This window comes from Hirundo rustica, chromosome 3 (assembly GCF_015227805.2).
Source record: "Hirundo rustica isolate bHirRus1 chromosome 3, bHirRus1.pri.v3, whole genome shotgun sequence".
Classification (NCBI taxonomy): Eukaryota; Metazoa; Chordata; class Aves; order Passeriformes; family Hirundinidae; genus Hirundo; species Hirundo rustica.
In genome coordinates, this window is record NC_053452.1 from 94509518 (window position 1) to 94523682 (window position 14165).

Genomic DNA, 14165 nt, shown 5'->3' on the forward strand with positions numbered 1-14165 from the left:
AAAAAACAAAACAAAACAACAACAACAACAAAAGCCGGAGGTTAGGCCAGCATTCACACAGAACTCAATAAAAGTGTCAATATAATGGCTAAGATGTATTCAGATAAATTAATTCCTCATGTAATAGCAATGAACTCAATGAAGTGAAACCTATGCTGGGTTTGCCTCATGTGCTATTCTGCAAGTGCAGAGAGAATGAGTGTCTTGAAAGCTGCTGTCTAGGGGATATGTTTTTTTCTCTGTGTTTCTGTCACGCATTGTTTAATGCAAAGTGAGTTTTTGGTATGCTCACTGGAACAAAAGAGTCATGACAATTTTGTGCTTTAAATATTCCACATTGACAGTGTGGTACTCAAAAGGAACTTTTTATGCAAGGTGTAGCAGAAAAAGTTGATCCATCTCTTTGGTGTCTGTACCTGTATGGGTGATTATTTCATTATTTATAAATTACTTCTGGGAGCTGTGTGATCTCTGCTTATGGTCTCACAGCGCATGCTGTCAAACACTACATAAAATTACAGAAAGTGGAAGTAAGACAGGCTATGGAAGATATTTTTATAAGGCAGTCTGTTGTTTACCTCAAATAAAAAATGTCTTTTTTTTTCTTTGTGTTTTGACTTGTAAAACTTTATTTGATGTCTGAATTGCCAACATAAATCTAAGAAGTGCATTATTACTATTACAATTACTTTCACATATTTTCACAGCTTTTAAAAATGACAAGATTAAAATACAAAAAGTTGGATTCAAATGTATTTTGATGCTCTTTCTGTTGTATCCTTTAAATCCATTTTTCTTGTCCATACTTATTTATACAGAAAACATAACTGGGGATTTGGCGCCAGAGAAATTATAAGAATGGATATTATCATTTAATGCCAATTATCAATTTTTTTAGAAAAGATACATTATAAAATAACACATCTCACCATTTTTGTATGTTAGATGTTTTTAATATTCTCTCTCTATAAAGCAGGAAGTTTATTTTTGGCTTTTGAAGGGTAAATGGAATGCAAATATCATTACAAGAAATGCTGTGAGAGCATACCCTGTACATTCCAGGACCTGTAGCTTTCCCACAGCTCTTCCTCCCAAGCAGAACCTGCAAGCAGCTGCAAAAAGCATTTCACAGTGGCACCAGTCTGTTAGGATTTATGTAGAAAATGTTACCAGTGTTACCCATGATAATCACATTACTGATAATTCCTCATGGAATGCAGAATAGTATTTCAGTTGTGCACAGTTATAGCTCACTCTCCTCCTGGGCCTGTCTGGATTCCTGGATGCTTTCTTTCAGATCTGCCATCCTTTATAAAGAGTCACATAGCAAAGCATGGCTTTCAGATGAAAGTACCCCTATATTGGAAAGAAAATTCATTATATATTGTATCACTCCCCAGGGAAACAAGAGGGTTCTGCTGTTATTTTTTGTTTTGGTTTGGGGTTTTGGTGTTTTTTTTTTTTTTTTTTTTTTTTTTTTTTTTTTTTTTTTTTTTTAGGGTTTTTGGTTGGTTTGGGGGGATATTTTTGTGTTTGTTTTCATGGCATTGGGTTTTACTTGTTTGTTTATTTGTTTGGCTTTGGTCAGTTTTTGTTGGTTCGTGGGCTTTTTAGTTGTTTTGTTTATTTGGTTTTGTTTTGGTCTCTTTTTTTTTCATCTTTGGTACACCTGAAGGAAACATATCAAGTCAGATTTTACCAAATAGTCCTGCCAGGCAGTACCCTTTAGCAGTGAGCCAGATGCAGTTGAATTGTGATTAATTTATGCAAGGAAGTGGGAAAAGGATGGAAAAGATAACTGAAAATATGGTCCTGGTTCATCCATACCTTGCACTTGGCAAAGTTGTGAAAGGGTAAACTGGGCAAAAGTACATGGGACAAGAAGTTTTCTTGGCTCTAATTGCTTGAGCTGCCACAAACACTGGCCAAATCCAGTCAGTATATTTACCCTTGATCCTCTGCCGTTGATCTCTCAGAGGCGTAAGGGCAGAGTTGTATTTTATGAAACTGCTTAGGGAAAGCAAATCCAATTCCATTTATTGGTGTCCACCTGATTAGTTGCCAGTTTAGCCTACCCACTTTTGTTATCATTCTGATATATATGCTATATTCCCAAAGATCCATCTTGCTGTCATCCCTCATTCTCATTCTAACACGAAATCCTGCGGACTCTGTGTCCCTAATAGCTTTGGCCTTTTCTAAAACTTCTATGACTATAGCTTGCATCATGACTGATTAAATAAGAATAAAGTTTTGATTGCTGTCTCTTGTATGAGTGTTTTCATGGCAATATTTCTGTCCAGAAAATCTGTCAGAGGGTAATTTATCACCTCTAAACATCTTGAGCATTACCTCTACAGCAGAGAGATTGTACAGGAGAATCCTGTACATCCAAGAGGAGAGCCCTAATGAAACAAGCTGCAAGGACAGACCATAATTGGGCAGCCATAGTCCTTATAAAGGTCTCATTTTCTAGTCAAATATAAGATCCTTGTATTTTATCTCTTAAAATCTGCATACCAGGCAGTTACTGTTAGTCATGCTACGTGCAAAGGATAACGAGTATAGGTCTTCAGGACACTAGTTCACAGAATATTAGGAAGGCAGGGCCATGACTGCAGACCTGCTACTTAGCACCTCTGCAAATCTTTGTGAATTCTGCAGCCTGGAAATAGAGAAGGGTTAGGAGAGCAGACTGCCCCAGAAGCCCCTAATGCCACCACCTGCCTGCTGTAGTCACAGGGCAGCCTCATACTTCCACATCTCCTCACCAGCCGGATGGAGCACAGGAATGCATCCAGCTCACAGCAAATGCCAAGGAAGTTCAGTGAGGTGAGACATATTATATCAGGTGAAAAATGGAAATGGTTATACAGTTTATGTGGTGTGTGCAAATCTACCAGTGCAGTAATGCTAGGAGAAGAAGGCAGCTGTGAGAATGAAGTGCCTGGGAGAGCTGATTTCCTGAGTTTGCTCATGCCAAAATGCAGCGGGACGAGTGGCTTGCCACATGACACAGCAAACTGCAGAGAATGTCCACAGTCTGGAAGAGTGACAAAAATTAAGAGATGAAGTCAGAGTGATTCTTTAAAAAATATGGCATTCATATTGAACCACTGTTAACATTTCATAGTAATTACTGAATATTGAGTCAACTAACCTCACTGTGCAAAATGGTGTGTGTGAACTACTGTGTTTTACGAAGAGTGAATTCTGTGAGTATTCACTAAGTAAAAAACTCATATACTTCACAAAGCAATTTCAGGCTTCTGTAGTATTATTTGAATATGTATTTTAGAATACTAGGAAAACCCATGTTAAATACTTTGAAGATCATTATTTTAGTGTAAGGTTAATGCAGCCTCTGAGGATGAAACTGACGAGTCCTGTTCTTCTCCTCTGAGCTACAGAGTTTACCTAAACAGTTCTTCACCCTGAAGATGATAAAAAGAGCTAGTTTACAACAATTCTTTTTGTGATGTAGAGCCAAAGAACAAATGAGTTTACAGACTAAGTATTGATTGGTTGCAGCACATTAAGTTGAATTAATGGCACATGCTGTTGAAACTACAGTGATTAATACCAAAATGGGATTACATTGCTAATTCTGTGTAAGAAAGAATGACAGCAGTCATTATTTATTTTGTTGTTGGATAACTGAGAAAAATGGCTTAGGGCATTGTAACATAAAGTTAAAAAAATTAGGTTGAACATTTTTTGCTTACCAATACATTCCTCATATTTTAAATAAAGACAATGTCATCTTAACTTTTGACTTCTGTACTTTGACAGAAGCAATATCAAGACTAGTATAATTTTGTTCTTCATTTAATGAAAGTATTTTCCTAAGAAGGACAATATTGGACTAAATAGTTGCATTTAATAGCACAATTTTCTGAAAAAACTATAAGTTTTGTTCTTATACTTTACCAAAACCAATTTATTTAAGCACTTTTATAAATTGATCAATATATCAACAGATCAAAACATAGAAAACAGTTGCAAACTAATGTGCAATCAGCTTAAGAAACAAATATGGCAACTGCTGGAGGTCATCTCAAGTTGCAGATATAAAAGGAAAAATTATTGCTACTTACCGCATTTTTGTAATGAAATTTAGATTCTCTCATTATATAAATACCAATTTCTGATGATTATATTTAAATTTATCTTATACACTTAAAAAAAAAAAAAAAAAAAAAAAAAAGTCTTATTATTTAATTATTTTTAGCATATTTTTCCAAAATTATTTTAGGATCACTGAAATCCTATGTGAGAGTTATATATTATTATTTTCAAAATGCACACGTAATGGAAAAATTTCCACTAAAATTCGGGGGGTGGGGGGGGGGGTTGTGCTTGTATTGTATTGAGTCTTCTCATGTGAAAAAGCATTTCTTACTGAATTTGGATTTTAGGTGGTATTTATTACGCGCTGTATCAGAATCAAATAATGATAAAAAATACTGGTAAATATTCATTGTTCTTATAGTTGTCAGTTTCAAATTTTACAAAAGCTACATCAAATCTATCTAACTCTTTAAAATTATGCTCTAATCTACATTAGTTTACATTAATCAAATATATAATCTCATGCCTTCATTAATTTAAGAAACTTTATATCAGTGATGGGATTGATCACCAATAAACATGATACAAAACAAGCTACCCAAGTCATTACAGGCAGCTGTAAGATCCTAGGTTTGGAATTTTTTTTTTTTTTTTGCATGCCTAAGTGCTCTCAATATTCAGTCTGTTTTTGTTGTGAATATTTTAAATATTGCATGAATCTGTATTTAAAAGATAGTGATAGAAACAAAATGCGAACACTAAGATAAAGTAGAGAGACCCTATAATTTTTTTTTTCCTTTTTCTTTTCCTGGAAAGTAAATTTGTTCTGCAGAATTACATAGTTCTGTGCCCTTTCAAGAAGCATGAATTTAAAGGCACTGGAGAAATAAATGTAACATAAATCTCTATCTTTAATTGGTCTCTGCCAGCTAAAACAAGTAAAGCAGATGGGAAAATGTTGGCATCTTTTGGGCTTTTATTCTAGGGCCCTCAGAAATGTTTGCAAGTGTTTTGAACAAGACTGTGGGGTATTGTTTGCCCTGTTCTGACACTCCTCTAATCAGTTTGCTGTAGTTTCCAAAAAAGCAGAAACAAGAGAAGAATGCCATTATATTAAGAGACATACTTTACTAATTTTTTGAAGGAAAACTCACCACCATTGCATTTTATGTTATCTGCTTTGTGTCCTTTAAAAAGAGAAATTCCTAATTGTGGAAATTAGGATTTCCTTTTACAAATCTATTACTTTTCAAAGACTGCTGTTTCCCAGGCTCTTCATGAAGCATTGCAGCACAAGGGTGAAAACTGACAGGCTTCATCTGTAGCTCTTTTCAGACTTTTAGTGAGCATCTCTTCAGCATTTTCTGTGTTCCTTCATATTCTTTCTTTCATGAGGAAAAAGGAGGCCTTTGAAACACATTTAAGATTGAGATTCTTCAGAGGAAGACTGTTGTGTTCTAAGATCAATGTGAAGGTGTCTCTCACTAGTTTTCATTGGAGTTCTCTCTGAACTCAGTGTTGACAGGGGAATTTACTCTGTGCTTATGTGTTGTGTTATATTAATTTACAGGCACTGAAATTATTCTCATTTTTAAGTGCCCACACAGTATCATGAGCTCTCCAGCCTTTTCAGTCATGAAGACTATTTTTCATTTGTCAGATCTCACAGCTTGAAAAGGAGAGCATTTTCTCAAATTTGCATTTATATTGTGCATGTCTTCAAATGAGAGAAAGGATTGTTTATAACTTATTAATGTAGTACTTAAAAGGTTAGGAAGCACAAGGCTTAAGTATCTAAGATTTTGTGGGCCTAGCCTTTCTGCCAATATCCGATTTTATTTCAAAAAGTCTTTTTAGAGAACTGCTTGAGAATATGTGAATTGTTCAGTGAAAGACAAAGGAAAGAGGAAAGTAACATTTAAAACACTGGCACTTTTATACAACAGGTTAAGGGATAGATCCTGGAATATTTAATATTAGAATATCCTTGTTATATATGTCTATGTATAACTACCTACATACATACTTATAACTGCAAATAATGCATAATACTTAATATTCCGTTATCCCATTTACCACATGTCTAGTAAAAGAGTAATTACTCTATTTCTCCTTGTTACTGAGTATTATGGTATAAAATTGGGCAGTAGGAAAAAATAACTGCAGCATTAACCTCTAACAGTTTTATAAAGCATTAATAAAATAGGAAGGCTAATTATCCTGATATACTTTGTCCTATCACAGACTGTAATAATACAGAGTTACCCAAGAGTTACAGACTTTGGGATTTTCAGAGAAGATTAGTATCCGTATGCAATAAAATTCTTCTACAATACTATTTCACTATATTGTATAAATTGCTTCATAAATCAGGTTACTAAATTATACTTGGTGTTTCTAAATAAGCCCTCATCACAGCAGGAGTTTGAATATCATTTAAAATGCTATGCAAAAATCTTGCTGTGAAAAGAACTACTGCCTAAATGTATCTGTGAAGAAAAGCATCCCTTACAGCTACAAGCAAAACAAGGTGCTTCATCAATTATTTAATACATAATTTGCATATATAATTTGTAAAATAACCAGAAGAAAGTTTCTATTAAAATATGTAAAACAAGGTGTAATCTGATTGAATTATGGATGGTTAAAATGAATTGTTATCCAGCTAGAAAGCTGAAACTGCCATTAACTAATTTTCATATACAATTATAGAATGTTTCTGATTATTCAAAGTGAATGCTCATACTGTAGGCTAAATTGACATTCAATTCTGTTATTTTCAAAGTCAAAGGTTTAAAAATAAGCAACTTTCTTTCAGCAATTACCATTCTGTATAAATTAAACATTTATGCAAAATTTAAATATATACTTTTATACCATTTCCTTGGCTTAAGTTGTAATACAGCTCTGTTAAAAATATAGATGTAGGCAGAAAATAGGTTGGCAAAATTAAACCTGTGTAGATTCAAAATATTTAAATTATAAAGGCATTCAGAATTTATGAATATTTTATGAGTATTTTTCATAAAAATATGAAAACAGCTTTAATTAAAGAAAGAAGTATGACACTGGTCTATGCAGTGAACGTATGCTGCAGAATATAGACACTCTTACTGTTAAGTCCTTTGGAAGAGTCAGAGACTTCCCACCTCCTGCAAGACTTCCACTGTCCGCAGAGGCTCGTATTGCACTTGTGTACACGTTCTGATTTTCTTAATCCTGATTGTGGGAGAATATCTTCAGAATTTGATAGAAGGTCTTGGATGGTTTTCTTTTTTCAGAAATTGTTCTCTACATTAAGAAACACTTTGGAAAATAATTTCGCTGTGTTGGTGCAGTATCTCACTGTTCATTGTTAGGCTGTCACACAGGAACGTGTCTATTCCTACAGCTCTTCTGAGGAGAACTGCGAAGTACCAGTGTCATATATGTTTGGAACAGGGAAGTTTTGTTAAGTGAAAGCTAATTTTTGAGCTTCAGAGCAGTTGGAAAAGGCAAGTAAAAAAATTATACAACACTGTATACTTATTTCCTCAATGTTCATTTAGGAGCTTGAAATATTTTTTAAAATGGGAATGAACACATCAAAAAGGAACTAAAATGGAAATAAATCCATTGGTTTACTTTTTGCAGGAAAGGACTTAGTTGCTAGGGGAAGGGTACATTCAGCAAATGTACCACCACTGAAATAATTAGAACAAATTGTTCGTTCTTAAACAAACAAGCAAGCAATAATGTTACTCAGCTACTTATTTAAAAAAAAAAGAATGGAAAGAAAAATCTTGAAAAATCCCAAAGCACCTGGCTAAGTTTTCTGTTTTATGTTGGCATAATTGAAAAGAAGGGACTGTGAGTGTGGTGCTCTGGCTCATATGTATGCTTCTATCATACAAGCAATCTGAACTCTGGTAAGAGTGACAAGATCGATTTTTCGTATATCAAAGTAATGTGAGTTTTAATACACACGATGGCAATCAAAAATGTTTAATTACAAAATGTTTTAATCTATCAGAAAATAAGTTTATCTCAATGTCTACGTTGTTTCTGATAATACAAGCACTTTTTTGATTTCTGTCTTCACTGTCACAATATTTTCTGCTTCAGTCTTCTAACATGAAAAAGTTCTACTGCATAAGCAAAAGATGTGTCAAAAATATCTTCCCTAGTTTAATGCTTTTGAACTGAACTCTGAAGCTCAGTGCCTCTGCTAGAGGAGCTATAAAGTCAGTGAATTAACAAATTAACAAGAGCAAAACAGTATGGTTTCTCTAAGTCGGCATTTTATGTGGCGTATATTATTTTATTCAAGAAGCAACTTTTTATTCCCATATCAGCTTTTCTTTCAATGTGTTTGAAGATGTATGGTAAACCTGATTCATACTGGGAAGTCACATTCCTTTTTCAATTCTACCAGACCTGTTTACAGTAGCCTGCAAATACATCTGCAGTGGAGAACATCAGAGGCTAAAATGAAAAGCACTTATGTTGAAATTAAAAATATAGCATGAAGTAGTGCCAGACACTTGTGTATTACTCTGTTGTATCTATGGAATATACTGAAAATTTAGTCCACATTTTAGAGTATGAAAGTTCAAAAACACTTAAAATACTATAAATGGTAGTAATTTCTCATGTAGTCCTCAAGCAGAAGTGCTAATGTGTAAGATAGGCTTGGTTTGACAGGGAATGAGACATTTTGGAGAGCCAGAGCTTGAACCGCACACCACTGTTGTTATAAAAAATAGAACACACCCTCAGTTTTAATCAGGTTTGTTAGATTTTCTTTTTTTTTTTCTGTTTTTCAGTCTTTCCGTTTTTATTCTGCTATTGTTGCTTGTCTTACTGTATGTACTGCATTTTAGTTTTGTTCAGAGCAACCCATGTGATGCTGTGTTTCATATTTGGGACCAAAACAATGTTGATGAAACGTCAGAGCTGTGGCTGTCGTTGAATAGTGCCAGCGCAGTGTTCAGGCTTTTTTTAGCTATCTCACTCTTTCTTTTGAAATTCTGTTATTTCTTTCAAACTGTCTGATTGTTGCCATTTAAATCCAGATCTTGTTCCCTCTTTATTTAAATCAGGCAACTGAGTTCCCCCTCAGAAAGGACTGGAAGAAGAAGAGTAGATAACCGTGCAAGGAAAGATTAGTTCTCAGTTCAACATCTAAAACTGGATATTCATTGGTTGCTAGAAGTGGAGAGTTCTACAGGCACATCACAATTCAGAGTCTTAGATTTTGTTAAATTCTGTGTGTATTTGGGATGTATTGCTTAAACATGTTTCTTTCAATCATCTTGAATTACTGTTTCCCAAAGAACTCCTATTCAGCCATTTTTAGTAGATGATGGAAGAGCAAAGATCACTTTTGCACCAAAGGAAAATTTTTAAGTAGGTGCTAATACATTCCCGTGGAAAAGGTGTTTTTTTCTTTTTTTTTTTCTTGTGTGGAGAACTGGGATTTCTTTGTGGCTTTCTCAAAAGTGAATGAGTTGAATGAAAAATTGTTTCAATTTAATATAATTGAAACAAGAATAAAGAAGTCCAAAGTAGGTGTCTGAAAAAGAAAATTTAAGTCCCAGCTGCCTCTGTTTGATAGTTAAGTGTAAGTGAAAGGAAAAAAAAAAAAAAAAAAAAAAAAAAAGACATTTCTGAGCAACTTTAAAATTATTTAAAATATCAATCCTGTATGTATTATTGCTGATAATATTTACTCTTTCTTTGTTCCTGTTTTGCCATCCGCTGAAGTCCCTTCCCTAAAATACATATTTTGACATTGCTACTTCAGTCTTTAGAGAAGTAATATACAACCTCATTTATGATCTTCTGAAATATTTGCGATGAGTGACATAATAAGGATGAGTGTCATAGGCATTTATCAGCTAAAGTAATGGGAACTCAAAATTCACCTTTTGAGGGAACCAATAAAGCATATATATAGAATATAAGGAATGAAACAAAGACTGGTCCTTTTCTTAGATAGTTTTATTTAGAGTTTAATAAAAGTAAAATAAAATGGTGGACTAACTGTGTCAGCACAGGATAGTTGTCTTGGTTTAGGGCAAATTTGGGAGAAAACCTCCAAATAGGGTCTCTCTGGGGAGCAAACCTGTAGCAGCTCTCTCTCCCTTGGAGCCCTTGCTCTGTTTTGGCTACCTTGAGAGAGAAACCACTTCAGAAGGAATCTTCTTTCCAGGGCCTTAAAGCTACCCAGAGGCAAATCTTCTCATTTAGAGACAGCAGGCGTCCATCGATGGCAAAAGGAAAGAGTCTGTTCTTTGTCTAGGGGGGATCAGGGCTTTATTCTGGGGTCCTGCCCCTCCAGAATTCGAAGCCCAGTCTGGACCCCATCCCCATGCGGGTGCCAGAGAGGGCCCCCCAGGCAGTTCCAGGGCTTTTTCCCAGGGGGCAGGGCCCAGAGGCAGGGACAAGCCACTACCTAATCAGGGACAAGGTGGGAGTGGAACAGAGTTGGGTTACATTCCAGTGTGGGAGGATGGGCACAAACAGTGTGGGAGCAGGGACAAACCACGGGATACAGTTTCCAGGGAACAGAAGAAACATTACAAAACCCAATATAAAAATGAAATGCAATATAAACCAAATTAATGCACTACAACATCTCCCTTTTTCTTATTAAATTGAGAAGGAGGAAGGTTTAGTCCATGGGAGATGCTCAGAGTTCAGACCTTGAGTACCTTTAAAGCTGAAAAATAAAAAAATCACCTCTCTTCAAGTTTTGCTGCCTCCTGCTGACATTATATGGGAGAGGCGCTCATAAGCTTTCTGAACAATACATTTAAGGGATATAAATATGGAGAAAGCCTCTCTTGATGAAGAAATTAATGTGGTAAATATTGAGGAATCCATTCAGTGCCAGTAGCAGGTGAGCAAGATGCAGCTTGAGCTGCAGGTGGAGCTCTGGTGATGGAGCCCTAAAACTGGGCAAATAAACTTTGTAGAAGAAGGGCATGGGAACCTGTGGCCCAGCGAGGGGACCAGACACTGGGAGACATGGCAAGAGCTGAGGACTCTGCTGGAAGAGCCCAGAGCTTGGACTATGAGGATATAAAAGCTCTAGGTTTTCCTTTTTTCAGGGTCCCTCCTCAGAGGCATCAGCTAGAGCTGTTATTCTGTTGTTGCACCATTATTGAATTATTTTAAGATCCAGGTCTGAGACTGCAGTAGGAAACCAGAGTTTGAACCAGTGAGAAAATCCAGTCTGACTGTGTGAGTGTGAGATGTGCAGACAGTGAAATGGGGACCTGTCGGATCACTGGAGCTGTTTGCTGTGAAGGAGCTTTGGTCCCTGCCATGAAAGTCTCTGGTTGTGGGAGTGTGACTGCCAGAGTGGCTCCTGTATGGTCAGACAGGAAAGTTTCCTTAACAATAAAAACATAAAAACAGAAAAATTGTGTTTAATTCAGACAACAATGGTGTGTAATTCAGATGACAAAATTTTTGGACGAAAATTAGAGAGAAAAAGATGTTAAAGGGATGTGACACAATTTGCTCTAACAGCAAGCTTATTAACACTTCATGCTTAAAATGATGTTTCTGTACCAAATAATAAAAAGAGCCCATATGCTGCACACCAGCTAATTAAAGCTCACAAGGAAAAATGCTTGGCAAAAGGAGAAGAGACAAATCTTCCCCATTACTTGGAACTGGATTATGGTTTTGGAATTCTCCAGTACTGTAGCAGCTATTTTGTATTCCATATCAATGTATTATATATGTTAAATACAAGAATAGTACTCCTATTCATCTACTTTCATTCCTGTGGTTTAGAGCATTTCTAAGATGACTATTCTGTCTAACAGTAAATAACTTTAGTACTCTTATAAAAACAGCATGATAGATAAATAGGAAAAGAGCAGTGATTTTTCTCTTACAAAAAGTAGGAGCAACATCTCAAAGAGTGATTTTTTTTTTTTAAAGCCTTTTACTTTTAAAATAAGTTCTAACTAATTTCTCACAAAAATATATTTACATTACATTACAGTAATGGTTTTGGCCATTGTCCAAGCCTAGTCTTAATTTTTCACATTGTTTGGAATGTTTTCTCCATGCCAAACAATAGTCCTGGCTAATGGTATAGGTAATCTGTGTTTGAGGGGACAGTTGAGTTACAATTTTTTATTTTATCTTTCATTTCTTGTATAAACAGAATGAAAGGGTTGTTGAGGTAGTTGTGTGTTATTATGCAATTTAAACTGTTTGTTAAACAGTTACACATTATCTCCCTTAACAATCAGATAATTTTTTTGTGTTTCTTTTGCCTGTACGATAGAGGCTGAAAACACTTTAATTGACAGAAGCTCAGCTAGAATTCATGGATGCCTCCTGAGCCCCTGCTGTGTTCTCCCACCCTTTGCAAACAACACTGCTTAGGGTAACAAATTTCCCTGGATTAGGGGAGTAGCAGTATTAGCTTTAATACTGGTGGGATGTCATCAAGTCTCTGTAGCCAGTAATACACAGAGTACTCCAAGGTAATTATAGTTCTTAATATTTTGAAGCTGTAGAAGTGATCATATGAATAAGTTTAGCACTTGGACTATATGAATGGCTCTTCATGGACATTGAAAAATAAAAAGACCGAAATATCTTTTACAGGAGAGTTAAAGGCCAAAACCTTTTCTGTTTTAAAGGGACAATCTGCGTAATAACAAAGAGCAGAGTCACTTCTAAGAAATGGCTAGGAAAAAGTAGTTTTTAACATAAAAAAAAATATTTTTCTTTGACATGATTCTAAAATGATGGTTGATAAATTGGTTGTGCTAAGGCTTTAACTTTGAAAAAAAACTTAACTAAAATTTAGTCTAAAACATAAATTCAGTATTGAAGTTTACAGAGCACAGAATTGAAGGGCTTAGGCTGGTGAGCACTGAGTAGCCCTACCAGTCACATTGTAATCAGCTAGATCTTGAATTATACTTTCCAAATAAATTCAAATAAAACTAGTATTATTCATAGATGCATCTTTGAAATTAATTATTAAAGTGTTTTAACTTGTGGCCTTTTAAAAAAAGGAAAAAGAAGACTGTCAAATTCTATTTCACAGTATTTTATTTGGAAAAATAGTCCTCATAAAAGGTTAACTATAATGGCTTGGAATGTTGTATAGCTATTTAGAATTCCCCATAGACAAAAGGCTGCACACCATTACCTGTAATGGTTTAACTGAAGGAAAGCAACAACTTTGAATCCAAAAGAAAGGGCTTTTGGGACCTCATGAAACAGCACATATGCAATGTCAGTACAAAATATGTTCTCCTTGTTTCTCACAGTTATACCCTTGTTGTCACAAAGCAGAGAAGAGCAGGCTCAGTACTTCAATACAGTGGTGACTACATCAAAGATTCACAACCTGTTTACAACAGAGAAAAAACAACAACTAAAACTTTACAACACCCCCACCCCCACCAAAAAAAAACCAAACCAAACCAGAAACCCCCCACCTGATACTTGGGTAGAAATTATAGTTTCAAAGAAATAATCTGGCAGCAATAAGTCTTTTCTTAAATGTATATGTTTACATCCTTCACAATATCTAGCATCTCTGAGAAATATGGCAAAATAGAAAAAAAAAAATAATAATTGAGAGGTTAAGACTAAAAGTTGATGTTATAGTTCACATGCTTAATTTTTGACAGCACCTTAGTGGGATCTCTCTTAGCCCATGTCTTATAATAGAAAAGGCTGGCAAAATTGATGTTATAGGTACAACACCAGTTTCTACACCAAAATTGTGTTTAACAGGGAAGACTAAAGAGAGTGAAATTCTGTGACAGTCATGTTATGGATCCTTGTTTTAAAGATATAAGGAGTAAAAATAGTTATGAAGAAGAGAAGTAAAAACAACTGATATTAGAACTCTTTCACAGAATTTAAAAGATCAAAGATGACTTCAAATCTCTCTTATTAATGCGGTTTAAGTAAAAAAGATTTGTTTGCATAATGATAACTTAAACCTCTGGGTCATAAGAACTGCTAAGGCCCTGTGATGCTTATCGTTGTGTTGCAGAGTCCAAATGATCATAGTGATGTGTATGTACTACAGTTTGACTATTACATTTAATCAAACTGAAATT

The 14165-nt window shown here is 35.1% G+C and overlaps 1 protein-coding gene across 1 annotated transcript in view; it reads left to right on the forward strand.

Annotated features, from left to right (window-relative positions):
* Nucleotides 1-14165, forward strand: part of CSMD1 (CUB and Sushi multiple domains 1) — a 950789-nt gene that overhangs the window by 553311 nt on the left and 383313 nt on the right. The gene's annotated exons all lie outside the window — the stretch shown is intronic.